Source organism: Schistocerca gregaria, unplaced genomic scaffold (genome assembly GCF_023897955.1).
Source record: "Schistocerca gregaria isolate iqSchGreg1 unplaced genomic scaffold, iqSchGreg1.2 ptg000174l, whole genome shotgun sequence".
In the NCBI taxonomy this organism is placed as follows: domain Eukaryota; kingdom Metazoa; phylum Arthropoda; class Insecta; order Orthoptera; family Acrididae; genus Schistocerca; species Schistocerca gregaria.
In genome coordinates this window covers 2107120-2134913 of record NW_026061726.1, presented here as the reverse complement: position 1 = coordinate 2134913, position 27794 = coordinate 2107120, and the positions used below count along the sequence as shown (strand labels likewise).

Here is a 27794-nt window from a genome sequence, read left to right as displayed (position 1 = left end):
TGGACTGCACATTGGGGCTCGAGATGTGTTTGTTACCTCAGGTGATGTATGATTGTCGACAAGGAGTGAAAACGGAGCAATTTGTGACGGCTCTTTCAATTTAAGACGTTAAAAACAGACGGAATTTGCATTTGTAATACCAGAGCATCGAAACTACTTGGAACTTTTGTGTATATGAACGGGTCCGCGCCTTTGTACTCTGCTCCCTTCACCGCTACAAACCAACCAACCATCGTGTCCGTGCGCATCTGAGTCGCAAAAAATGGGGAATAGCGCAGTTTGCTCGTGCATGGGGCGTAGCTCAGTTGGTAGAGCGTTCGCTTGGCATGTGGAAGGACCAGGGTTCAAGCCGCGGCGCCTCAATTTTTTGTGGTGAGTGCATGGTAAGTGTTGGTCGCGGCGAACCTAAAGGCACGCAAGATGTTGCAAAGCCAGCGTCACAGACTGATATGATGTATACTGACGTAAGGAGAGCAAGATGTAAGTGTGGGGACCGGCTGTTATCGAGGTGTCATCGAGTGTAGATCTGTCTTAGGTATCGCGGCTTAACCTCAGTGAATCCTAGAGTGTGGACAACACGTTGGTCTTACTCAGAGCGGTGTCCGAATTCTATTTTCGACGTTATACGTGCCACTTTCATTGTGGCCAACTACGATTCGATACAGAATACACGAAACCTGAAAGACACCCTAACGGATACATAGAGAGTAGTGTTTGTCTGCTGAATAATGGGTGTGCAAGGGTCTGTGTCATCTATATGGCTGTATGTAGCACCCTTAGTCTTCGGGGGGGCGGGCGTAGCTCAGATGGTACACCGCTCGCTTAGTATGCGAGAGGTACTGGGATCAATACCCAGTGCCTCCAGAATTTTTAACACACCTACATGCGCACCTTGATATGCAAGTGGAATAATTCACAGCCAGCAGATGTGTCTAGGAAGATACAAGCTTGCGCCGAGTTCACGTAAATCCCACTGCACATTCCTATTCTTTGCGTGCAGTCAGCTGCTACTGGTGTTGCTAGTTGTGACTGCTGATAACAGATGCCGTAGCAATCAATTCATGGAGTGAGTTGTATGTTTTGCGATAGTCTGTCTCTGACAAGCAAGCACAGCTGTCATAGGTGCGAACACAGGAAGCTTGCAGACCCTCGCTGCCTGCAGACACGGAGCAGCCACACTAGGAGGGCGGCCTAAGCCGTTGGCGAAATGTGCTCATTCGCTTTGGCGCGACGTCGTACTATAAATAATGCTGTCACTAGCGTGAGCGTTGCGTGAGCGTCGTGGAAAGTCGGAAAAGTCGGCTGCGAGGGTGAGTGCCAAGTTTGGGGAGCGTTTCGTAGTATGCGCAGTGCAATGGAGACGCGGAAACTTGTTGTGGCCCAGTGTTTTGCAGTTGGACGACAAGATTGGTACACAGTAGTAAAGAGCGAGGCACTGAGTTGGCATGAATAATGGAGTGCACAATGGGGCTTGAGATGTGTTTGTTACCTCAGGTGCTGTATGATTGTCGACAAGGAGTGAAAACGGAGCAATTTGTGACGGCTCTTTCAATTTAAGACGTTAAAAACAGACGGAATTTGCATTTGTAATACCAGAGCATCGAAACTACTTGGAACTTTTGTGTATATGAACGGGTCCGCGCCTTTGTACTCTGCTCCCTTCACCGCTACAGACCAACCAACCATCGTGTCGGTGCGCATCTGAGTCGCAAAGAATGGGGAATAGCGCAGTTTGCTCGTGCATGGGGCGTAGCTCAGTTGGTAGAGCGTTCGCTTGGCATGTGAAAGGTCCAGGGTTCAAGCCGCGGCGCCTCCATTTTTTGTGGTCAGTGCATGGTAAGTGTTGGTCGCGGCGAACCTAAAGGCACGCAAGATGTTGCAAAGCCAGCGTCACAGACTGATATGATGTATACTGACGTAAGGAGAGCAAGATGTAAGTGTGGGGACCGGCTGTTAACGAGGTGTCATCGAGTGCAGATCTGTCTTAGGTATCGCGGCTTAACCTCATTGAAGTCTAGAGGATGGACAAACGTTGGACTTACTCAGAGCGGTGTCCGAATTCTATTTTCGACGTTATACGTGCCACTTTCATTGTGGCCAACTACGATTCGATACAGAATGCACGAAACCTGAAAGACACCCTAACGGATACATAGAGAGTAGTGTTTGTCTGCTAAATAATGGGAGTGCAAGGGTCTGTGTCGTCTATATGGCTGTATGTAGCACCCTTAGTCTTCGGGGGGGCGGGCGTAGCTCAGATGGTACACCGCTCGCTTAGTGTGCGAGAGGTACTGGGATCAATACCCAGTGCCTCCAGAATTTTTAACACACCTACATGCGCACCTTGATATGCAAGTGGAATAATTCACAACCAGCAGATGTGTCTAGGAAGATACAAGCTTGCGCCGAGTTCACGTAAATCCCACTGCACATTCCTATTCTTTGCGTGCAGTCAGCTGCTACTGGTGTTGCTAGTTGTGACTGCTGATAACAGATGCCGTAGCAATCAATTCATGGAGTGAGTTGTATGTTTTGCGATAGTCTGTCTCTGACAAGCAAGCACAGGTGACATAGGTGCGAACACAGGAAGCTTGCAGACCCTCGCTGCCTGCAGACACGGAGCAGCCACACTAGGAGGGCGGCCTAAGCCGTTGGCGAAATGTGCTCATTCGCTTTGGCGCGACGTCGTACTATAAATAATGCTGTCACTAGCGTGAGCGTTGCGTGAGCGTCGTGGAAAGTCGGAAAAGTCGGCTGCGAGGGTGAGTGCCAAGTTTGGGGAGCGTTTCGTAGTATGCGCAGTGCAATGGAGACGCGGAAACTTGTTGTGGCCCAGTGTTTTGCAGTTGGACGACAAGATTGGTACACAGTAGTAAAGAGCGAGGCACTGAGTTGGCATGAATAATGGAGTGCACAATGGGGCTTGAGATGTGTTTGTTACCTCAGGTGCTGTATGATTGTCGACAAGGAGTGAAAACGGAGCAATTTGTGACGGCTCTTTCAATTTAAGACGTTAAAAACAGACGGAATTTGCATTTGTAATACCAGAGCATCGAAACTACTTGGAACTTTTGTGTATATGAACGGGTCCGCGCCTTTGTACTCTGCTCCCTTCACCGCTACAGACCAACCAACCATCGTGTCGGTGCGCATCTGAGTCGCAAAGAATGGGGAATAGCGCAGTTTGCTCGTGCATGGGGCGTAGCTCAGTTGGTAGAGCGTTCGCTTGGCATGTGAAAGGTCCAGGGTTCAAGCCGCGGCGCCTCCATTTTTTGTGGTCAGTGCATGGTAAGTGTTGGTCGCGGCGAACCTAAAGGCACGCAAGATGTTGCAAAGCCAGCGTCACAGACTGATATGATGTATACTGACGTAAGGAGAGCAAGATGTAAGTGTGGGGACCGGCTGTTAACGAGGTGTCATCGAGTGCAGATCTGTCTTAGGTATCGCGGCTTAACCTCATTGAAGTCTAGAGGATGGACAACACGTTGGACTTACTCAGAGCGGTGTCCGAATTCTATTTTCGACGTTATACGTGCCACTTTCATTGTGGCCAACTACGATTCGATACAGAATGCACGAAACCTGAAAGACACCCTAACGGATACATAGAGAGTAGTGTTTGTCTGCTAAATAATGGGAGTGCAAGGGTCTGTGTCGTCTATATGGCTGTATGTAGCACCCTTAGTCTTCGGGGGGGCGGGCGTAGCTCAGATGGTACACCTCTCGCTTAGTATGCGAGAGGTACTGGGATCAATACCCAGTGCCTCCAGAATTTTTAACACACCTACATGCGCACCTTGATATGCAAGTGGAATAATTCACAGCCAGCAGATGTGTCTAGGAAGATACAAGCTTGCGCCGAGTTCACGTAAATCCCACTGAACATTTCTATTCTTTGCGTGCAGTCAGCTGCTACTGGTGTTGCTAGTTGTGACTGCTGATAACAGATGCCGTAGCAATCAATTCATGGAGTGAGTTGTATGTTTTGCGATAGTCTGTCTCTGACAAGCAAGCACAGGTGACATAGGTGCGAACACGGGAAGCTTGCAGACCCTCGCTGCCTGCAGACACCGAGCAGCCACACTAGGAGGGCGGCCTAAGCCGTAGGCGAAATGTGCTCATTCGCTTTGGCGCGACGTCGAACTATAAATAATGCTGTCACTAGCGTGAGCGTCGTGGAAAGTCGGAAAAGTCGGCTGCGAGGGTGAGTGCCAAGTTTGGGGAGCGTTTCGTAGTATGCGCAGTGCAATGGAGACGCGGAAACTTGTTGTGGCCCAGTGTTTTGCAGTTGGACGACAAGATTGGTACACAGTAGTAAAGAGCGAGGCACTGAGTTGGCATGAATAATGGAGTGCACAATGGGGCTCGAGATGTGTTTGTTACCTCAGGTGCTGTATGATTGTCGACAAGGAGTGAAAACGGAGCAATTTGTGACGGCTCTTTCAATTTAAGACGTTAAAAACAGACGGAATTTGCATTTGTAATACTAGAGCATCGAAACTACTTGGAACTTTTGTGTATATGAACGGGTCCGCGCCTTTGTACTCTGCTCCCTTCACCGCTACAAACCAACCAACCATCGTGTCCGCGCGCATCTGAGTCGCAAAGAATGGGGAATAGCGCAGTTTGCTCGTGCATGGGGCGTAGCTCAGTTGGTAGAGCGTTCGCTTGGCATGTGAATGGTCCAGGGTTCAAGCCGCGGCGCCTCCATTTTTTGTGGTCAGTGCATGGTAAGTGTTGGTCGTGGCGAACCTAAAGGCACGCAAGATGTTGCAAAGCCAGCGTCACAGACTGATATGATGTATACTGACGTAAGGAGAGCAAGATGTAAGTGTGGGGACCGGCTGTTAACGAGGTGTCATCGAGTGCAGATCTGTCTTAGGTATCGCGGCTTAACCTCATTGAAGTCTAGAGGATGGACAACACGTTGGACTTACTCAGAGCGGTTTCCGAATTCTATTTTCGACGTTATACGTGCCACTTTCATTGTGGCCAACTACGATTCGATACAGAATGCACGAAACCTGAAAGACACCCTAACGGATACATAGAGAGTAGTGTTTGTCTGCTGAATAATGGGAGTGCAAGGGTCTGTGTCGTCTATATGGCTGTATGTAGCACCCTTAGTCTTCGGGGGGGCGGGCGTAGCTCAGATGGTACACCGCTCGCTTAGTATGCGAGAGGTACTGGGATCAATACCCAGTGCCTCCAGAATTTTTAACACACCTACATGCGCACCTTGATATGCAAGTGGAATAATTCACAGCCAGCAGATGTGTCTAGGAAGATACAAGCTTGCGCCGAGTTCACGTAAATCCCACTGAACATTTCTATTCTTTGCGTGCAGTCAGCTGCTACTGGTGTTGCTAGTTGTGACTGCTGATAACAGATGCCGTAGCAATCAATTCATGGAGTGAGTTGTATGTTTTGCGATAGTCTGTCTCTGACAAGCAAGCACAGGTGACATAGGTGCGAACACAGGAAGCTTGCAGACCCTCGCTGCCTGCAGACACCGAGCAGCCACACTAGGAGGGCGGCCTAAGCCGTAGGCGAAATGTGCTCATTCGCTTTGGCGCGACGTCGAACTATAAATAATGCTGTCACTAGCGTGAGCGTTGCGTGAGCGTCGTGGAAAGTCGGAAAAGTCGGCTGCGAGGGTGAGTGCCAAGTTTGGGGAGCGTTTCGTAGTATGCGCAGTGCAATGGAGACGCGGAAACTTGTTGTGGCCCAGTGTTTTGCAGTTGGACGACAAGATTGGTACACAGTAGTAAAGAGCGAGGCACTGAGTTGGCATGAATAATGGAGTGCACAATGGGGCTCGAGATGTGTTTGTTTCCTCAGGTGCTGTATGATTGTCGACAAGGAGTGAAAACGGAGCAATTTGTGACGGCTCTTTCAATTTAAGACGTTAAAAACAGACGGAATTTGCATTTGTAATACCAGAGCATCGAAAGTACTTGGAACTTTTGTGTATATGAACGGGTCCGCGCCTTTGTACTCTGCTCCCTTCACCGCTACAAACCAACCAACCATCGTGTCGGTGCGCATCTGAGTCGCAAAGAATGGGGAATAGCGCAGTTTGCTCGTGCAAGGGGCGTAGCTCAGTTGGTAGAGCGTTCGCTTGGCATGTGAAAGGTCCAGGGTTCAAGCCGCGGCGCCTCCATTTTTTATGGTCAGTGCATGGTAAGTGTTGGTCACGGCGAACCTAAAGGCACGCAAGATGTTGCAAAGCCAGCGTCACAGACTGATATGATGTATACTGACGTAAGGAGAGCAAGATGTAAGTGTGGGGACCGGCTGTTATCGAGGTGTCATCGAGTGCAGATCTGTCTTAGGTATCGCGGCTTAACCTCATTGAAGTCTAGAGGATGGACAACACGTTGGACTTACTCAGAGCGGTGTCCGAATTCTATTTTCGACGTTATACGTGCCACTTTCATTGTGGCCAACTACGATTCGATACAGAATGCACGAAACCTGAAAGACACCCAAACGGATACATAGAGAGTAGTGTTTGTCTGCTGAATAATGGGAGTGCAAGGGTCTGTGTCGTCTATATGGCTGTATGTAGCACCCTTAGTCTTCGGGGGGGCGGGCGTAGCTCAGATGGTCGCAGTCGAGGCGCGGCCGTCGTGCAAGTCGGACGTGCCTGGAGCGTTGTTTACATGCTCAGCTGCGGCCTGCGGTGCTGCACGTGGTGAGTCGAGGGCCGTTGCGGCGCGCAAACATCTTGTTTGTAACGAATAGAACCTAACATGGATCACCCAGAGCGGAAAGATACTTTGAAGTTTATGTTTGATGGAAGTTTTTCTCGACCGAAATATTACGAAGTCGAACGATTTCTCGATGAAGACGTTAAATTGCCTCCCACCGATATCATTGGTATCCATTTGTCTATTGTCAGTAGCACAGTATATATCAAATTGCGTGACCCAGAATTGTGCGACAAAATCATCGATTCATGTGGCGGTACCTATAAATTTCGACACAGTGACGGGAATGTTGGTGAGGTGACTGTTGTCCACGCTGGTCTTGGTATTCGTACCGTCAGGATTTTCGAGTTGCCTTTTGAAATCTCGGCTGAACAAATTAATGCTTCTATTAAGTCCTACGGCAAAATTATCAGTAACATTGCCGAAAAGTGGGCCCCGTTCCACAAGTACCCTGTTTTGAACGGTGTGCGGCAAATTAAGATCGAATTGCAACGGCATATTCCGTCCTACCTAACGATTTGTGGATATAGGGCGATAATCATATATGAGGCACAGCCTCGCACATGTTCAGGCTGTAATTCCACGGGACACGTCCGGGCACAGTGCATCCAACGACGTGTAACGCAGCTGCCTGCGGGTGAACTGGGCCCTCCCCCGCAACCGACAATATTACCGACTACTTATGTAGCGGCGGTCCGTGCAAATACACCCACTGCGTCGGCTGCGGAAGTCGGACTTAGTGTGGCCGATGTTACGAATGACGGAGATGTACCTATGGAAATCTCTACCGCTCAGGAAGCCTTGCCGGTCGCTGGCTTACTAGCCGCGGTGCCCCGTGACGCCTCACGTGAGGAAGCCAGGGTTGACGTTGTGGAGGCGGCCACTACTGCTACTGACAGCCAGCAAGAGACAGAGGCTCTTCCTCTTCCTTTAAAGAATGCGGAAGCCTCTGTCAGTGAGTCCTCCCCGAAAAAGCACAAGAAACGTCGGATCGCTCGTCCGGCGGCAGCTCAATCGGCACCTCCCTTGCGTGAAAAGGCCAAACACGCGGGCCGCATGATCTGCGATGACACTTCGGGGACCGAAGATTATCTTCCGTCGTTGGCCTCACCCATGAATATTAACGATGATGTATCCAACCTTGACACGGGGAGGGCACATATTAGTGCACCACCGCGGACGGCCCAAGTTGCAGATGTGCAGGGTGACGGCCCGCAATGCGGTTCCGGAACTGCTGCAGCAGGCGCGACGACGGCTGTGTCTGTCGATAATTGGGCGGATGATATTGAAGATATGACTGGCAATCCCGAGCGTGAAGAACCGATGGCAACTGGTGATACGCTGCTTACGTCTCGGCGCAATGCAGCGTCCACGGACGGCGACGTCTAGACTTATACGACCTCCGAAGCGGACGACTGATGAAGGGATAAAAATCGTACCTGTTTTCATCTGCAGATGACCACTCATCCCATATCGCTCCGTTCACGACAATCCTATAAGATTTCTACCATAAATGTTAACCGCATTGTCTCTCAAGCAAAAATCCACAGCCTTCGACATTATTTACGGGCCGCTGATATAGATATTCTGTTCGTACAGGAAGCACTGACTCCACTCCTAGCCGACGTCCCCGGTTATGACGCCATTGTCAATATAGGGACGGAGGCAGGTACGATCATTCTGTATCGGGAAGGCATTGAATGTTCTTGTTTGTCCATGTTACCTACCGGACGAGGCATTGCCGCACAGTTCCATGATGTACTCCTTCTTAATGTGTACGCCCCTTCCGGTTCCAACGCGCGAGCGGCGAGGAGGGAGTTTTACACGGGAGAGATAGCGAATCTAATCACCGACTTGCGTCTGCGTATTATTATGGGTGGTGACTTTAACTGCGTATTGCGCCGCACCGATCAAACGCCGAACTTCAACTTCAGCCAGGAACTGCTAACACTGGTTACAGAATTGCAGTCAGTCGACACGTGGGCGACCTTACACCCAGATGAAGTTGCCTTTACTCACTTTACGCAGACATCTTCCAGCAGGTTAGATCGCATATATGTGCAACGCGGTCTTTTAGCCGACGTGGGAACTTGCGAATATTGGCCCGTTAATTTCAGTGACCATATCGCTTACCACATCGTCTTTAATCACTCACCGCAGAAAGTTTATAGAGGCTTCGGACGATGGCAACTCAACTGTCGCCTCTTACAAGACGCCACTTTAGAGCGTGAGATCCGGTCAGTTTGGCACTCCGTAACATCAAGCAGGCCCACGTATTCCACGTGGATTGATTGGTGGACGCTTCATGCAAAGGGGAAACTCATTACTTGCATCAAGCACCACGCCCGGATTCGCGCTCGCGGTGAGAAGGAAATCACTGAATTCTATTTCTGTGCCCTGCGAGAATTGTACCGGGATTATCATCAGGTGCCTAATAACATCACGCACGTACGCAGACTCCAAGCCAAGATTACATCCTTGACGGGCTGCACTGCCGTCGGCCACCAGATTCGAGCACGTGACTCCACAAACTTGCCGCAACAGCAGACGTCAGTCCATCATATCGTCCAACAGTTACGTGCAGCGCGTAGGAAACTTATTCATAAGTTGCAGGATGCAGACGGTGCTTGTTATACCCTACAGCGAGACATCAAAAACCATGTTACCAACCACTTTGCTGCACTTTACACCTGTGCTGGTGTACCACATGAGAAAGTGCGAGAATGGTATCATTCTGGACCCCCGCCGTACTGCATTACCGACGACCTCAATCGGGACCTGCTTGCTCCCTTTACCAAAGAAGAACTGAAGGATGCCCTGCTTGCTGCGCCACGAAATAAATCTCCGGGCACGGACGGGCTCTCTGTCGAGTTTTACGTCAAATATTGGCCTATATTAGGGGACGAACTCACAGAGATGTACAATGAAGTACTACGTGGGATTGCTCTACCCCCAGCCTTCACAGAAGGGTTAACTGTTTTAATACCTAAGACGCCGACGCCGACCACCACCAAAGATCTGCGGCCCATTACTTTGCTCAATGCCGACTTTAAGCTTCTGACGCGCGCCCTCAATGCCCGATTACGGCAGCTGTTACCCTATCTTCTGGGACCATACCAAATGAGTGCGATCCGTGGTCGGTCGCTGTCCACCATTTTGGCGCTATATCGGCATCTCGTCTCCCTCACCTGGGCCACCCGCACTCCTATGGCCATAGCATTTCTTGACTTCGATAAGGCTTACGATCGAGCTGACTATCACTATCTCAGCGGCGTGATGGAATCAATGGGCTTCAGTCTTAATTTTATCCACCTCATCAACAACTGTATCAGTGGTACCCGTACACGCTTCCTGATCAATAATACATTGACGGAGTACGTCCAGCTCTCACGGAGTATCAAGCAAGGCTGTCCACTTTCAACGACGCTCTATGCGATCCTCATGGAACCCTTGTTGCGCCATCTACATCATAGCCTCCCTGGATTCCAGTTTTATGGTATCAAGTCTGTGGTCCAAGCTTACGCAGACGATGTCAGCGTGCTTCTTAACGACGTTCGCGATGTCACCGCAGCGAAACGCATTCTTGAGGAATTCCAAAGAGATAGTGGTGCCATGTTAAACGTCAATAAATCCGCCGCCTTAACGCTTGGTCAAGAACGACCTATCACAGGCGACGCTTGGCTGCCCTGTGTACAGACTAGAAAACACCTTGGTCTCTACGTTACGGCCCGGCCTCTGGACATGTCTCACAAAAATTGGATACCCAAAATTCAGGCGATAAAAGCACTCCTGCGCGACCAGAACATGCGACACCTCGATCGTCTGCAGCGAGCCTTTTTCGTCAACTCTTATGCCCTCTCCAAATTACAATTTGTTGCCGCCGTCCTACCTATGCCACCCACAGTAGCAAGATCACTCCTAGCGGCGGCCGCCTGGTACGTCTGGAAGCTCAATATTTTTAAGGTTTCCTTCACCACAACAGCACTGCCATGCGATATGGGAGGCCTTGGCTTGAAAAACCCCGGCATTCATGCCCTAGCCCTGTATCTGAAACGCTCATGGCAGATACTCACCGCCAGCGAGGACACCGTCACGAAGCGGCTCTATCAACTGTCCCGCCCCCGCAATATATCTCCGCCTGTGGACATTGGCCACGTCGGCCCGCACTTTCAGCATATAGCACTGTATTACCTTGAAAGTAGCTATCTCGACGACGAGCTTTTCAAGAAGCCGACGGTAAAACTGTACCGCCACTTACTTCGGCCGTCACTGCCTGGCCCCTTGGAAAAGAAGTATCCGGCTTGCAATTGGTCCCTCGTTTGGGCTAACATCCATAATCCAACGCTTCCGACAGATGTCCGCTCCAAATGGTATGACGTGGTCGCTGACACTATTCCGACGAAAGAAAAGCGGCACAGGATTAATCTTGCACCCAGTCCCTACTGCGACTTGTGCCACATGGTTGAGACTATTGCACATCTGTTTGTCTGCAAGGATCAAGTGCACATCTGGAATTGGACGCGCAAAAAACTCGCTGTGCTCAACCGGACTGCGCCTCATGCGATTCAGATCCACGACATTCTGCGCCCGGACTACCGACTCTTCCCTGCAGCCAAACATAACAGCTACCTATGGCTTATGGGACATTTTATCCACTATATTCTGTCCGGCAGTGCGCCTAATGTCTTAGATTTTCAAGTATATCTCTCACACCAACACTGGCGCACAACCAACCAATATGGGCACCGGTATCAGTCAACATTTCAAAATTTTCTTCACATCGTCCTTGAGATGAAGTAGGACGTGGATAACATGAATATCTGTTATAACAATTCGGTTTTCCTGTACTATAGTCAAGGTTATACTCACTGCAAAGACTTCCATTTGTCTCATTGTGATTCTGAATAAAGCAACGTATGAGATCAAGAATATGTCCTTCCCAGGAGCAGTTATTTCTACGACATATTAAATTTGGTGTATTTTGCATGAAACAAAAGCGCAAAAAAAAAAAAATAAAAAAAAAAGATGGTAGAGAGCTCGCTTAGTATGCGAAAGGTACTGGGATCAATACCCAGTGCCTCCAGAATTTTTAACACACCTACATGCGCACCTTGATATGCAAGTGGAATAATTCACAGCCAGCAGATGTGTCTAGGAAGATACAAGCTTGCGCCGAGTTCACGTAAATCCCACTGAACATTCCTATTCTTTGCGTGCAGTCAGCTGCTACTGGTGTTGCTAGTTGTTACTGCTGATAACAGATGCCGTAGCAATCAATTCATGGAGTGAGTTGTATGTTTTGCGATAGTCTGTCTCTGACAAGCAAGCACAGGTGACATAGGTGCGAACACGGGAAGCTTGCAGACCCTCGCTGCCTGCAGACACCGAGCAGCCACACTAGGAGGGCGGCCTAAGCCGTAGGCGAAATGTGCTCATTCGCTTTGGCGCGACGTCGAACTATAAATAATGCTGTCACTAGCGTGAGCGTTGCGTGAGCGTCGTGGAAAGTCGGAAAAGTCGGCTGCGAGGGTGAGTGCCAAGTTTGGGGAGCGTTTCGTAGTATGCGCAGTGCAATGGAGACGCGGAAACTTGTTGTGGCCCAGTGTTTTGCAGTTGGACGACAAGATTGGTACACAGTAGTAAAGAGCGAGGCACTGAGTTGGCATGAATAATGGAGTGCACAATGGGGCTCGAGATGTGTTTGTTACCTCAGGTGCTGTATGATTGTCGACAAGGAGTGAAAACGGAGCAATTTGTGACGGCTCTTTCAATTTAAGACGTTAAAAACAGACGGAATTTGCATTTGTAATACCAGAGCATCGAAAGTACTTGGAACTTTTGTGTATATGAACGGGTCCGCGCCTTTGTACTCTGCTCCCTTCACCGCTACAAACCAACCAACCATCGTGTCGGTGCGCATCTGAGTCGCAAAGAATGGGGAATAGCGCAGTTTGCTCGTGCATGGGGCGTAGCTCAGTTGGTAGAGCGTTCGCTTGGCATGTGAAAGGTCCAGGGTTCAAGCCGCGGCGCCTCCATTTTTTATGGTCAGTGCATGGTAAGTGTTGGTCACGGCAAACCTAAAGGCACGCAAGATGTTGCAAAGCCAGCGTCACAGACTGATATGATGTATACTGACGTAAGGAGAGCAAGATGTAAGTGTGGGGACCGGCTGTTATCGAGGTGTCATCGAGTGCAGATCTGTCTTAGGTATCGCGGCTTAACCTCATTGAAGTCTAGAGGATGGACAACACGTTGGACGTACTCAGAGCGGTGTCCGAATTCTATTTTCGACGTTATACGTGCCACTTTCATTGTGGCCAACTACGATTCGATACAGAATGCACGAAACCTGAAAGACACCCTAACGGATACATAGAGAGTAGTGTTTGTCTGCTGAATAATGGGAGTGCAAGGGTCTGTGTCGTCTATATGGCTGTATGTAGCACACTTAGTCTTCGGGGGGGCGGGCGTAGCTCAGATGGTAGAGCGCTCGCTTAGTATGCGAGAGGTACTGGGATCAATACCCAGTGCCTCCAGAATTTTTAACACACCTACATGCGCACCTTGATATGCAAGTGGAATAATTCACAGCCAGCAGATGTGTCTAGGAAGATACAAGCTTGCGCCGATTTCACGTAAATCCCACTGCACATTCCTATTCTTTGCGTGCAGTCAGCTGCTACTGGTGTTGCTAGTTGTGACTGCTGATAACAGATGCCGTAGCAATCAATTCATGGAGTGAGTTGTATGTTTTGCGATAGTCTGTCTCTGACAAGCAAGCACAGGTGACATAGGTGCGAACACGGGAAGCTTGCAGACCCTCGCTGCCTGCAGACACCGAGCAGCCAGACTAGGAGGGCGGCCTAAGCCGTAGGCGAAATGTGCTCATTCGCTTTGGCGCGACGTCGAACTATAAATAATGCTGTCACTAGCGTGTGCGTTGCGTGAGCGTCGTGGAAAGTCGGAAAAGTCGGCTGCGAGGGTGAGTGCCAAGTTTGGGGAGCGTTTCGTAGTATGCGCAGTGCAATGGAGACGCGGAAACTTGTTGTGGCCCAGTGTTTTGCAGTTGGACGACAAGATTGGTACACAGTAGTAAAGAGCGAGGCACTGAGTTGGCATGAATAATGGAGTGCACAATGGGGCTCGAGATGTGTTTGTTACCTCAGGTGCTGTATTATTGTCGACAAGGAGTGAAAACGGAGCAATTTGTGACGGCTCTTTCAATTTAAGACATTAAAAACAGACGGAATTTGCATTTGTAATACCAGAGCATCGAAACTACTTGGAACTTTTGTGTATATGAACGGGTCCGCGCCTTTGTACTCTGCTCCCTTCACCGCTACAAACCAACCAACCATCGTGTCCGCGCGCATCTGAGTCGCAAAGAATGGGGAATAGCGCAGTTTGCTCGTGCATGGGGCGTAGCTCAGTTGGTAGAGCGTTCGCTTGGCATGTGAATGGTCCAGGGTTCAAGCCGCGGCGCCTCCATTTTTTGTGGTCAGTGCATGGTAAGTGTTGGTCGTGGCGAACCTAAAGGCACGCAAGATGTTGCAAAGCCAGCGTCACAGACTGATATGATGTATACTGACGTAAGGAGAGCAAGATGTAAGTGTGGGGACCGGCTGTTATCGAGGTGTCATCGAGTGTAGATCTGTCTTAGGTATCGCGGCTTAACCTCAGTGAATCCTAGAGTGTGGACAACACGTTGGTCTTACTCAGAGCGGTGTCCGAATTCTATTTTCGACGTTATACGTGCCACTTTCATTGTGGCCAACTACGATTCGATACAGAATGCACGAAACCTGAAAGACACCCTAACGGATACATAGAGAGTAGTGTTTGTCTGCTGAATAATGGGAGTGCAAGGGTCTGTGTCGTCTATATGGCTGTATGTAGCACCCTTAGTCTTCGGGGGGGCGGGCGTAGCTCAGATGGTAGAGCGCTCGCTTAGTATGCGAGAGGTACTGGGATCAATACCCAGTGCCTCCAGAATTTTTAACACACCTACATGCGCACCTTGATATGCAAGTGGAATAATTCACAGCCAGCAGATGTGTCTAGGAAGATACAAGCTTGCGCCGAGTTCACGTAAATCCCACTGAACATTCCTATTCTTTGCGTGCAGTCAGCTGCTACTGGTATTGCTAGTTGTGACTGCTGATAACAGATGCCGTAGCAATCAATTCATGGAGTGAGTTGTATGTTTTGCGATAGTCTGTCTCTGACAAGCAAGCACAGGTGACATAGGTGCGAACACGGGAAGCTTGCAGACCCTCGCTGCCTGCAGACACCGAGCAGCCACACTAGGAGGGCGGCCTAAGCCGTAGGCGAAATGTGCTCATTCGCTTTGGCGCGACGTCGAACTATAAATAATGCTGTCACTAGCGTGAGCGTTTGGAAAGTCGGAAAAGTCGGCTGCGAGGGTGAGTGCCAAGTTTGGGGAGCGTTTCGTAGTATGCGCAGTGCAATGGAGACGCGGAAACTTGTTGTGGCCCAGTGTTTTGCAGTTGGACGACAAGATTGGTACACAGTAGTAAAGAGCGAGGCACTGAGTTGGCATGAATAATGGAGTGCACAATGGGGCTCGAGATGTGTTTGTTACCTCAGGTGCTGTATGATTGTCGACAAGGAGTGAAAACGGAGCAATTTGTGACGGCTCTTTCAATTTAAGACGTTAAAAACAGACGGAATTTGCATTTGTAATACCAGAGCATCGAAACTACTTGGAACTTTTGTGTCTATGAACGGGTCCGCGCCTTTGTAGTCTGCTCCCTTCACCGCTACAAACCAACCAACCATCGTGTCCGTGCGCATCTGAGTCGCAAAGAATGGGGAATAGCGCAGTTTGCTCGTGCATGGGGCGTAGCTCAGTTGGTAGAGCGTTCGCTTGGCATGTGAAAGGTCCAGGGTTCAAGCCGCGGCGCCTCCATTTTTTGTGGTCAGTGCATGGTAAGTGTTGGTCGCGGCGAACCTAAAGGCACGCAAGATGTTGCAAAGCCAGCGTCACAGACTGATATGATGTATACTGACGTAAGGAGAGCAAGATGTAAGTGTGGGGACCGGCTGTTATCGAGGTGTCATCGAGTACAGATCTGTCTTAGGTATCGCGGCTTAACCTCATTGAAGTCTAGAGGATGGACAACACGTTGGACTTACTCAGAGCGGTGTCCGAATTCTATTTTCGACGTTATACGTGCCACTTTCATTGTGGCCAACTACGATTCGATACAGAATGCACGAAACCTGAAAGACACCCTAACGGATACATAGAGAGTAGTGTTTGTCTGCTGAATAATGGGAGTGCAAGTGTCTGTGTCGTCTATATGGCTGTATGTAGCACCCTTAGTCTTCGGGGGGGGCGGGCGTAGCTCAGATGGTAGAGCGGTCGCTTAGTATGCGAGAGGTACTGGGATCAATACCCAGTGCCTCCAGAATTTTTAACACACCTACATGCGCACCTTGATATGCAAGTGGAATAATTCACAGCCAGCAGATGTGTCTAGGAAGATACAAGCTTGCGCCGAGTTCACGTAAATCCCACTGAACATTCCTATTCTTTGCGTGCAGTCAGCTGCTACTGGTGTTGCTAGTTGTGACTGCTGATAACAGATGCCGTAGCAATCAATTCATGGAGTGAGTTGTATGTTTTGCGATAGTCTGTCTCTGACAAGCAAGCACAGGTGACATAGGTGCGAACACGGGAAGCTTGCAGACCCTCGCTGCCTGCAGACACGGAGCAGCCACACTAGGAGGGCGGCCTAAGCCGTAGGCGAAATGTGCTCATTCGCTTTGGCGCGACGTCGAATTATAAATAATGCTGTCACTAGCGTGAGCGTTGCGTGAGCGTCGTGGAAAGTCGGAAAAGTCGGCTGCGAGGGTGAGTGCCAAGTTTGGGGAGCGTTTCGTAGTATGCGCAGTGCAATGGAGACGCGGAAACTTGTTGTGGCCCAGTGTTTTGCAGTTGGACGACAAGATTGGTACACAGTAGTAAAGAGCGAGGCACTGAGTTGGCATGAATAATGGAGTGCACAATGGGGCTCGAGATGTGTTTGTTACCTCAGGTGCTGTATGATTGTCGACAAGGAGTGAAAACGGAGCAATTTGTGACGGCTCTTTCAATTTAAGACGTTAAAAACAGACGGAATTTGCATTTGTAATACCAGAGCATCGAAAGTACTTGGAACTTTTGTGTATATGAACGGGTCCGCGCCTTTGTACTCTGCTCCCTTCACCGCTACAAACCAACCAACCATCGTGTCGGTGCGCATCTGAGTCGCAAAGAATGGGGAATAGCGCAGTTTGCTCGTGCATGGGGCGTAGCTCAGTTGGTAGAGCGTTCGCTTGGCATGTGAAAGGTCCAGGGTTCAAGCCGCGGCGCCTCCATTTTTTGTGGTCAGTGCATGGTAAGTGTTGGTCACGGCGAACCTAAAGGCACGCAAGATGTTGCAAAGCCAGCGTCACAGACTGATATGATGTATACTGACGTAAGGAGAGCAAGATGTAAGTGTGGGGACCGGCTGTTATCGAGGTGTCATCGAGTGCAGATCTGTCTTAGGTATCGCGGCTTAACCTTATTGAAGTCTAGAGGATGGACAACACGTTGGACTTACTCAGAGCGGTGTCCGAATTCTATTTTCGACGTTATACGTGCCACTTTCATTGTGGCCAACTACGATTCGATACAGAATGCACGAAACCTGAAAGACACCCTAACGGATACATAGAGAGTAGTGTTTGTCTGCTGAATAATGGGAGTGCAAGGGTCTGTGTCGTCTATATGGCTGTATGTAGCACCCTTAGTCTTCGGGGGGGCGGGCGTAGCTCAGATGGTAGAGCGCTCGCTTAGTTTGCGAGAGGTACTGGGATCAATACCCAGTGCCTCCAGAATTTTTAACACACCTACATGCGCACCTTGATATGCAAGTGGAATAATTCACAGCCAGCAGATGTGTCTAGGAAGATACAAGCTTGCGCCGAGTTCACGTAAATCCCACTGAACATTCCTATTCTTTGCGTGCAGTCATCTGCTACAGGTGCTGCTAGTTGTGACTGCTGATAACAGATGCCGTAGCAATCAATTCATGGAGTGAGTTGTATGTTTTGCGATAGTCTGTCTCTGACAAGCAAGCACAGGTGACATAGGTGCGAACACGGGAAGCTTGCAGACCCTCGCTGCCTGCAGACACCGAGCAGCCAGACTAGGAGGGCGGCCTAAGCCGTAGGCGAAATGTGCTCATTCGCTTTGGCGCGACGTCGAACTATAAATAATGCTGTCACTAGCGTGTGCGTTGCGTGAGCGTCGTGGAAAGTCGGAAAAGTCGGCTGCGAGGGTGAGTGCCAAGTTTGGGGAGCGTTTCGTAGTATGCGCAGTGCAATGGAGACGCGGAAACTTGTTGTGGCCCAGTGTTTTGCAGTTGGACGACAAGATTGGTACACAGTAGTAAAGAGCGAGGCACTGAGTTGGCATGAATAATGGAGTGCACAATGGGGCTCGAGATGTGTTTGTTACCTCAGGTGCTGTATGATTGTCGACAAGGAGTGAAAACGGAGCAATTTGTGACGGCTCTTTCAATTTAAGACGTTAAAAACAGACGGAATTTGCATTTGTAATACCAGAGCATCGAAACTACTTGGAACTTTTGAGTATATGAACGGGTCCGCGCCTTTGTACTCTGCTCCCTTCACCGCTACAAACCAACCAAATATCGTGTCCGTGCGCATCTTAGTCGCAAAGAATGGGGAATAGCGCAGTTTGCTCGTGTATGGGGCGTAGCTCAGTTGGTAGAGCGTTCGCTTGGCATGTGAAAGGTCCAGGGTTCAAGCCGCGGCGCCTCCATTTTTTGTGGTCAGTGCATGGTAAGTGTTGGTCGCGGCGAACCTAAAGGCATGCAAGATGTTGCAAAGCCAGCGTCACAGACTGATATGATGTATACTGACGTAAGGAGAGCAAGATGTAAGTGTGGGGACCGGCTGTTATCGAGGTGTCATCGAGTGCAGATCTGTCTTAGGTATCGCGGCTTAACCTCATTGAAGTCTAGAGGATGGACAACACGTTGGACTTACTCAGAGCGGTGTCCGAATTCTATTTTCGACGTTATACGTGCCACTTTCATTGTGGCCAACTACGATTCGATACAGAATGCACGAAACCTGAAAGACACCCTAACGGATACATAGAGAGTAGTGTTTGTCTGCTGAATAATGGGAGTGCAAGGGTCTGTGTCGTCTATATGGCTGTATGTAGCACCCTTAGTCTTCGGGGGGCGGGTGTAGCTCAGATGGTAGAGCGCTCGCTTAGTATGCGAGAGGTACTGGGATCAATACCCAGTGCCTCCAGAATTTTTAACACACCTACATGCGCACCTTGATATGCAAGTGGAATAATTCACAGCCAGCAGATGTGTCTAGGAAGATACAAGCTTGCGCCGAGTTCACGTAAATCCCACTGAACATTCCTATTCTTTGCGTGCAGTCATCTGCTACAGGTGCTGCTAGTTGTGACTGCTGATAACAGATGCCGTAGCAATCAATTCATGGAGTGAGTTGTATGTTTTGCGATAGTCTGTCTCTGACAAGCAAGCACAGGTGACATAGGTGCGAACACGGGAAGCTTGCAGACCCTCGCTGCCTGCAGACACCGAGCAGCCAGACTAGGAGGGCGGCCTAAGCCGTAGGCGAAATGTGCTCATTCGCTTTGGCGCGACGTCGAACTATAAATAATGCTGTCACTAGCGTGTGCGTTGCGTGAGCGTCGTGGAAAGTCGGAAAAGTCGGCTGCGAGGGTGAGTGCCAAGTTTGGGGAGCGTTTCGTAGTATGCGCAGTGCAATGGAGACGCGGAAACTTGTTGTGGCCCAGTGTTTTGCAGTTGGACGACAAGATTGGTACACAGTAGTAAAGAGCGAGGCACTGAGTTGGCATGAATAATGGAGTGCACAATGGGGCTCGAGATGTGTTTGTTACCTCAGGTGCTGTATGATTGTCGACAAGGAGTGAAAACGGAGCAATTTGTGACGGCTCTTTCAATTTAAGACGTTAAAAACAGACGGAATTTGCATTTGTAATACCAGAGCATCGAAACTACTTGGAACTTTTGAGTATATGAACGGGTCCGCGCCTTTGTACTCTGCTCCCTTCACCGCTACAAACCAACCAACCATCGTGTCCGTGCGCATCTTAGTCGCAAAGAATGGGGAATAGCGCAGTTTGCTCGTGCATGGGGCGTAGCTCAGTTGGTAGAGCGTTCGCTTGGCATGTGAAAGGTCCAGGGTTCAAGCCGCGGCGCCTCCATTTTTTGTGGTCAGTGCATGGTAAGTGTTGGTCGCGGCGAACCTAAAGGCATGCAAGATGTTGCAAAGCCAGCGTCACAGACTGATATGATGTATACTGACGTAAGGAGAGCAAGATGTAAGTGTGGGGACCGGCTGTTATCGAGGTGTCATCGAGTGCAGATCTGTCTTAGGTATCGCGGCTTAACCTCATTGAAGTCTAGAGGATGGACAACACGTTGGACTTACTCAGAGCGGTGTCCGAATTCTATTTTCGACGTTATACGTGCCACTTTCATTGTGGCCAACTACGATTCGATACAGAATGCACGAAACCTGAAAGACACCCTAACGGATACATAGAGAGTAGTGTTTGTCTGCTGAATAATGGGAGTGCAAGGGTCTGTGTCGTCTATATGGCTGTATGTAGCACCCTTAGTCTTCGGGGGGCGGGTGTAGCTCAGATGGTAGAGCGCTCGCTTAGTATGCGAGAGGTACTGGGATCAATACCCAGTGCCTCCAGAATTTTTAACACACCTACATGCGCACCTTGATATGCAAGTGGAATAATTCACAGCCAGCAGATGTGTCTAGGAGATACAAGCTTGCGCCGAGTTCACGTAAATCCCACTGAACATTCCTATTCTTTGCGTGCAGTCAGCTGCTACTGGTGTTATAGTTGTGACTGCTGATAACAGATGCCGTAGCAATCAATTCATGGAGTGAGTTGTATGTTTTGCGATAGTCTGTCTCTGACAAGCAAGCACAGGTGACATAGGTGCGAACACGGGAAGCTTGCAGACCCTCGCTGCCTGCAGACACCGAGCAGCCACACTAGGAGGGCGGCCTAAGCCGTAGGCGAAATGTGCTCATTCGCTTTGGCGCGACGTCGAAATATAAATAATGCTGTCACTAGCGTCAGCGTCGTGGAAAGTCGAAAAGTCGGCTGCGAGGGTGAGTGCCAAGTTTGGGGAGCGTTTCGTAGTATGCGCAGTGCAATGGAGACGCGGAAACTTGTTGTGGCCCAGTGTTTTGCAGTTGGACGACAAGATTGGTACACAGTAGTAAAGAGCGAGGCACTGAGTTGGCATGAATAATGGAGTGCACAATGGGGCTCGAGATGTGTTTGTTACCTCAGGTGCTGTATGATTGTCGACAATGAGTGAAAACGGAGCAATTTGTGACGGCTCTTTCAATTTAAGACGTTAAAAACAGACGGAATTTGCATTTGTAATACCAGAGCATCGAAAGTACTTGGAACTTTTGTGTATATGAACGGGTCCGCGCCTTTGTACTCTGCTCCCTTCACCGCTAAAAACCAACCAACCATCGTGTCGGTGCGCATCTGAGTCGCAAAGAATGGGGAATAGCGCAGTTTGCTCGTGCATGGGGCGTAGCTCAGTTGGTAGAGCGTTCGCTTGGCATGTGAAAGGTCCAGGGTTCAAGCCGCGGCGCCTCCAATTTTTGTGGTCAGTGCATGGTAAGTGTTGGTCGCGGCGAACCTAAAGGCACGCAAGATGTTGCAAAGCCAGCGTCACAGACTGATATGATGTATACTGACGTAAGGAGAGCAAGATGTAAGTGTGGGGACCGGCTGTTATCGAGGTGTCATCGAGTGCAGATCTGTCTTAGGTATCGCGGCTTAACCTCATTGAAGTCTAGAGGATGGACAACACGTTGGACTTACTCAGAGCGGTGTCCGAATTCTATTTTCGACGTTATACGTGCCACTTTCATTGTGGCCAACTACGATTCGATACAGAATGCACGAAACCTGAAAGACACCCTAACGGATACATAGAGAGTAGTGTTTGTCTGCTGAATAATGGGAGTGCAAGGGTCTGTGTCGTCTATATGGCTGTATGTAGCACCGTTAGTCTTCGGGGGGGCGGGCGTAGCTCAGATGGTAGAGCGCTCGCTTAGTATGCGAGAGGTACTGGGATCAATACCCAGTGCCTTCAGAATTTTTAACACACCTACATGCGCACCTTGATATGCAAGTGGAATAATTCACAGCCAGCAGATGTGTCTAGGAAGATACAAGCTTGCGCCGAGTTCACGTAAATCCCACTGAACATTCCTATTCTTTGCGTGCAGTCAGCTGCTACTGGTGTTGCTAGTTGTGACTGCTGATAACAGATGCCGTAGCAATCAATTCATGGAGTGAGTTGTATGTTTTGCGATAGTCTGTCTCTGACAAGCAAGCACAGGTGACATAGGTGCGAACACGGGAAGCTTGCAGACCCTCGCTGCCTGCAGACACCGAGCAGCCACACTAGGAGGGCGGCCTAAGCCGTTGGCGAAATGTGCTCATTCGCTTTGGCGCATCGTCGAAATATAAATAATGCTGTCACTAGCGTGAGCGTCGTGGAAAGTCGGAAAAGTCGGCTGCGAGGGTGAGTGCCAAGTTTGGGGAGCGTTTCGTAGTATGCGCAGTGCAATGGAGACGCGGAAACTTGTTGTGGCCCAGTGTTTTGCAGTTGGACGGCAAGATTGGTACACAGTAGTAAAGAGCGAGGCACTGAGTTGGCATGAATAATGGAGTGCACAATGGGGCTCGAGATGTGTTTGTTACCTCAGGTGCTGTATGATTGTCGACAAGGAGTGAAAACGGAGCAATTTGTGACGGCTCTTTCAATTTAAGACGTTAAAAACAGACGGAATTTGCATTTGTAATACCAGAGCATCGAAACTACTTGGAACTTTTGTGTATATGAACGGGTCCGCGCCTTTGTACTCTGCTCCCTTCACCGCTACAAACCAACCAACCATCGTGTCGGTGCGCATCTGAGTCGCAAAGAATGGGGAATAGCGCAGTTTGCTCGTGCATGGGGCGTAGCTCAGTTGGTAGAGCGTTCGCTTGGCATGTGAAAGGTCCAGGGTTCAAGCCGCGGCGCCTCCATTTTTTGTGGTCAGTGCATGGTAAGTGTTGGTCGCGGCGAACCTAAAGGCACGCAAGATGTTGCAAAGCCAGCGTCACAGACTGATATGATGTATACTGACGTAAGGAGAGCAAGATGTAAGTGTGGGGACCGGCTGTTATCGAGGTGTCATCGAGTGCAGATCTGTCTTAGGTATCGCGGCTTAACCTCATTGAAGTCTAGAGGATGGACAACACGTTGGACTTACTCAGAGCGGTGTCCGAATTCTATTTTCGACGTTATACGTGCCACTTTCATTGTGGCCAACTACGATTCGATACAGAATGCACGAAACCTGAAAGACACCCTAACGGATACATAGAGAGTAGTGATTGTCTGCTGAATAATGGGAGTGCAAGGGTCTGTGTCGTCTATATGGCTGTATGTAGCACCCTTAGTCTTCGGGGGGGCGGGCGTAGCTCAGATGGTAGAGCGCTCGCTTAGTATGCGAGAGGTACTGGGATCAATACCCAGTGCCTCCAGAATTTTTAACACACCTACATGCGCACCTTGATATGCAAGTGGAATAATTCACAGCCAGCAGATGTGTCTAGGAAGATACAAGCTTGCGCCGAGTTCACGTAAATCCCACTGAACATTCCTATTCTTTGCGTGCAGTCAGCTGCTACTGGTGTTGCTAGTTGTGACTGCTGATAACAGATGCCGTAGCAATCAATTCATGGAGTGAGTTGTATGTTTTGCGATAGTCTGTCTCTGACAAGCAAGCACAGGTGACATAGGTGCGAACACGGGAAGCTTGCAGACCCTCGCTGCCTGCAGACACCGAGCAGCCACACTAGGAGGGCGGCCTAAGCCGTAGGCGAAATGTGCTCATTCGCTTTGGCGCGACGTCGTACTATAAATAATGCTGTCACTAGCGTGAGCGTTGCGTGAGCGTCGTGGAAAGTCGGAAAAGTCGGCTGCGAGGGTGAGTGCCAAGTTTGGGGAGCGTTTCGTAGTATGCGCAGTGCAATGGAGACGCGGAAACTTGTTGTGGCCCAGTGTTTTGCAGTTGGACGACAAGATTGGTACACAGTAGTAAAGAGCGAGGCACTGAGTTGGCATGAATAATGGAGTGCACAATGGGGCTCGAGATGTGTTTGTTACCTCAGGTGCTGTATGATTGTCGACAAGGAGTGAAAACGGAGCAATTTGTGACGGCTCTTTCAATTTAAGACGTTAAAAACAGACGGAATTTGCATTTGTAATACCAGAGCATCGAAAGTACTTGGAACTTTTGTGTATATGAACGGGTCCGCGCCTTTGTACTCTGCTCCCTTCACCGCTACAAACCAACCAACCATCGTGTCGGTGCGCATCTGAGTCGCAAAGAATGGGGAATAGCGCAGTTTGCTCGTGCATGGGGCGTAGCTCAGTTGGTAGAGCGTTCGCTTGGCATGTGAAAGGTCCAGGGTTCAAGCCGCGGCGCCTCAATTTTTTGTGGTCAGTGCATGGTAAGTGTTGGTCGCGGCGAACCTAAAGGCACGCAAGATGTTGCAAAGCCAGCGTCACAGACTGATATGATGTATACTGACGTAAGGAGAGCAAGATGTAAGTGTGGGGACCGGCTGTTATCGAGGTGTCATCGAGTGCAGATCTGTCTTAGGTATCGCGGCTTAACCTCATTGAATCCTAGAGTGTGGACAACACGTTGGTCTTACTCAGAGCGGTGTCCGAATTCTATTTTCGACGTTATACGTGCCACTTTCATTGTGGCCAACTACGATTCGATACAGAATACACGAAACCTGAAAGACACCCTAACGGATACATAGAGAGTAGTGTTTGTCTGCTGAATAATGGGAGTGCAAGGGTCTGTGTCATCTATATGGCTGTATGTAGCACCATAAGTCTTCGGGGCGGCGCGCGTAGCTCAGATGGTCCACCGCTCGCTTAGTATGCGAGAGGTACTGGGATCAATACCCAGTGCCTTCAGAATTTTTAACACACCTACATGCGCACCTTGATATGCAAGTGGAATAATTCACAGCCAGCAGATGTGTCTAGGAAGATACAAGCTTGCGCCGAGTTCACGTAAATCCCACTGCACATTCCTATTCTTTGCGTGCAGTCAGCTGCTACTGGTGTTGCTAGTTGTGACTGCTGATAACAGATGCCGTAGCAATCAATTCATGGAGTGAGTTGTATGTTTTGCGATAGTCTGTCTCTGACAAGCAAGCACAGGTGACATAGGTGCGAACACAGGAAGCTTGCAGACCCTCGCTGCCTGCAGACACGGAGCAGCCACACTAGGAGGGCGGCCTAAGCCGTTGGCGAAATGTGCTCATTCGCTTTGGCGCGACGTCGAAATATAAATAATGCTGTCACTAGCGTGAGCGTCGTGGAAAGTCGGAAAAGTCGGCTGCGAGGGTGAGTGCCAAGTTTGGGGAGCGTTTCGTAGTATGCGCAGTGCAATGGAGACGCGGAAACTTGTTGTGGCCCAGTGTTTTGCAGTTGGACGACAAGATTGGTACACAGTAGTAAAGAGCGAGGCACTGAGTTGGCATGAATAATGGAGTGCACAATGGGGCTCGAGATGTGTTTGTTACCTCAGGTGCTGTATGATTGTCGACAAGGAGTGAAAACGGAGCAATTTGTGACGGCTCTTTCAATTTAAGACGTTAAAAACAGACGGAATTTGCATTTGTAATACCAGAGCATCGAAAGTACTTGGAACTTTTGTGTATATGAACGGGTCCGCGCCTTTGTACTCTGCTCCCTTCACCGCTACAAACCAACCAACCATCGTGTCGGTGCGCATCTGAGTCGCAAAGAATGGGGAATAGCGCAGTTTGCTCGTGCATGTTGCGTAGCTCAGTTGGTAGAGCGTTCGCTTGGCATGTGAAAGGTCCAGGGTTCAAGCCGCGGCGCCTCAATTTTTTGTGGTCAGTGCATGGTAAGTGTTGGTCGCGGCGAACCTAAAGGCACGCAAGATGTTGCAAAGCCAGCGTCACAGACTGATATGATGTATACTGACGTAAGGAGAGCAAGATGTAAGTGTGGGGACCGGCTGTTATCGAGGTGTCATCGAGTGCAGATCTGTCTTAGGTATCGCGGCTTAACCTCATTGAATCCTAGAGTGTGGACAACACGTTGGTCTTACTCAGAGCGGTGTCCGAATTCTATTTTCGACGTTATACGTGCCACTTTCATTGTGGCCAACTACGATTCGATACAGAATACACGAAACCTGAAAGACACCCTAACGGATACATAGAGAGTAGTGTTTGTCTGCTGAATAATGGGAGTGCAAGGGTCTGTGTCATCTATATGGCTGTATGTAGCACCATAAGTCTTCGGGGCGGCGGGCGTAGCTCAGATGGTAAACCGCTCGCTTAGTATGCGAGAGGTACTGGGATCAATACCCAGTGCCTTCAGAATTTTTAACACACCTACATGCGCACCTTGATATGCAAGTGGAATAATTCACAGCCAGCAGATGTGTCTAGGAAGATACAAGCTTGCGCCGAGTTCACGTAAATCCCACTGCACATTCCTATTCTTTGCGTGCAGTCAGCTGCTACTGGTGTTGCTAGTTGTGACTGCTGATAACAGATGCCGTAGCAATCAATTCATGGAGTGAGTTGTATGTTTTGCGATAGTCTGTCTCTGACAAGCAAGCACAGGTGACATAGGTGCGAACACAGGAAGCTTGCAGACCCTCGCTGCCTGCAGACACGGAGCAGCCACACTAGGAGGGCGGCCTAAGCCGTTGGCGAAATGTGCTCATTCGCTTTGGCGCGACGTCGAAATATAAATAATGCTGTCACTAGCGTGAGCGTCGTGGAAAGTCGGAAAAGTCGGCTGCGAGGGTGAGTGCCAAGTTTGGGGAGCGTTTCGTAGTATGCGCAGTGCAATGGAGACGCGGAAACTTGTTGTGGCCCAGTGTTTTGCAGTTGGACGACAAGATTGGTACACAGTAGTAAAGAGCGAGGCACTGAGTTGGCATGAATAATGGAGTGCACAATGGGGCTCGAGATGTGATTGTTACCTCAGGTGCTGTATGATTGTCGACAAGGAGTGAAAACGGAGCAATTTGTGACGGCTCTTTCAATTTAAGACGTTAAAAACAGACGGAATTTGCATTTGTAATACCAGAGCATCGAAACTACTTGGAACTTTTGTGTATATGAACGGGTCCGCGCCTTTGTACTCTGCTCCCTTCACCGCTACAAACCAACCAACCATCGTGTCGGTGCGCATCTGAGTCGCAAAGAATGGGGAATAGCGCAGTTTGCTCGTGCATGGGGCGTAGCTCAGTTGGTAGAGCGTTCGCTTGGCATGTGAAAGGTCCAGGGTTCAAGCCGCGGCGCCTCAATTTTTTGTGGTCAGTGCATGGTAAGTGTTGGTCGCGGCGAACCTAAAGGCACGCAAGATGTTGCAAAGCCAGCGTCACAGACTGATATGATGTATACTGACGTAAGGAGAGCAAGATGTAAGTGTGGGGACCGGCTGTTATCGAGGTGTCATCGAGTGCAGATCTGTCTTAGGTATCGCGGCTTAACCTCATTGAATCCTAGAGTGTGGACAACACATTGGTCTTACTCAGAGCGGTGTCCGAATTCTATTTTCGACGTTATACGTGCCACTTTCATTGTGGCCAACTACGATTCGATACAGAATACACGAAACCTGAAAGACACCCTAACGGATACATAGAGAGTAGTGTTTGTCTGCTGAATAATGGGAGTGCAAGGGTCTGTGTCATCTATATGGCTGTATGTAGCACCATAAGTCTTCGGGGCGGCGGGCGTAGCTCAGATGGTCCACCGCTCGCTTAGTATGCGAGAGGTACTAGGATCAATACCCAGTGCCTGCAGAATTTTTAACACACCTACATGCGCACCTTGATATGCAAGTGGAATAATTCACAGCCAGCAGATGTGTCTAGGAA

The 27794-nt window shown here is 49.5% G+C and overlaps 4 non-coding genes across 4 annotated transcripts; all 4 read left to right on the top strand.

Annotated features, from left to right (window-relative positions):
- The first annotated feature begins 290 nt into the window (after positions 1-290).
- Positions 291-363, top strand: Trnaa-ggc (transfer RNA alanine (anticodon GGC)). Its single transcript has one exon. It is a non-coding gene; the product is annotated as a tRNA-Ala (tRNA).
- Positions 364-6090: 5727 nt separating this feature from the next.
- On the top strand, positions 6091-6163 carry Trnaa-ggc (transfer RNA alanine (anticodon GGC)). The gene has a single exon. It is a non-coding gene; the product is annotated as a tRNA-Ala (tRNA).
- Positions 6164-24261: 18098 nt separating this feature from the next.
- Trnaa-ggc (transfer RNA alanine (anticodon GGC)) lies at positions 24262-24334 on the top strand. Its single transcript has one exon. It is a non-coding gene; the product is annotated as a tRNA-Ala (tRNA).
- A 2811-nt stretch (positions 24335-27145) lies between these two features.
- On the top strand, positions 27146-27218 carry Trnaa-ggc (transfer RNA alanine (anticodon GGC)). The gene has a single exon. It is a non-coding gene; the product is annotated as a tRNA-Ala (tRNA).
- The last annotated feature ends 576 nt before the right edge of the window (positions 27219-27794 follow it).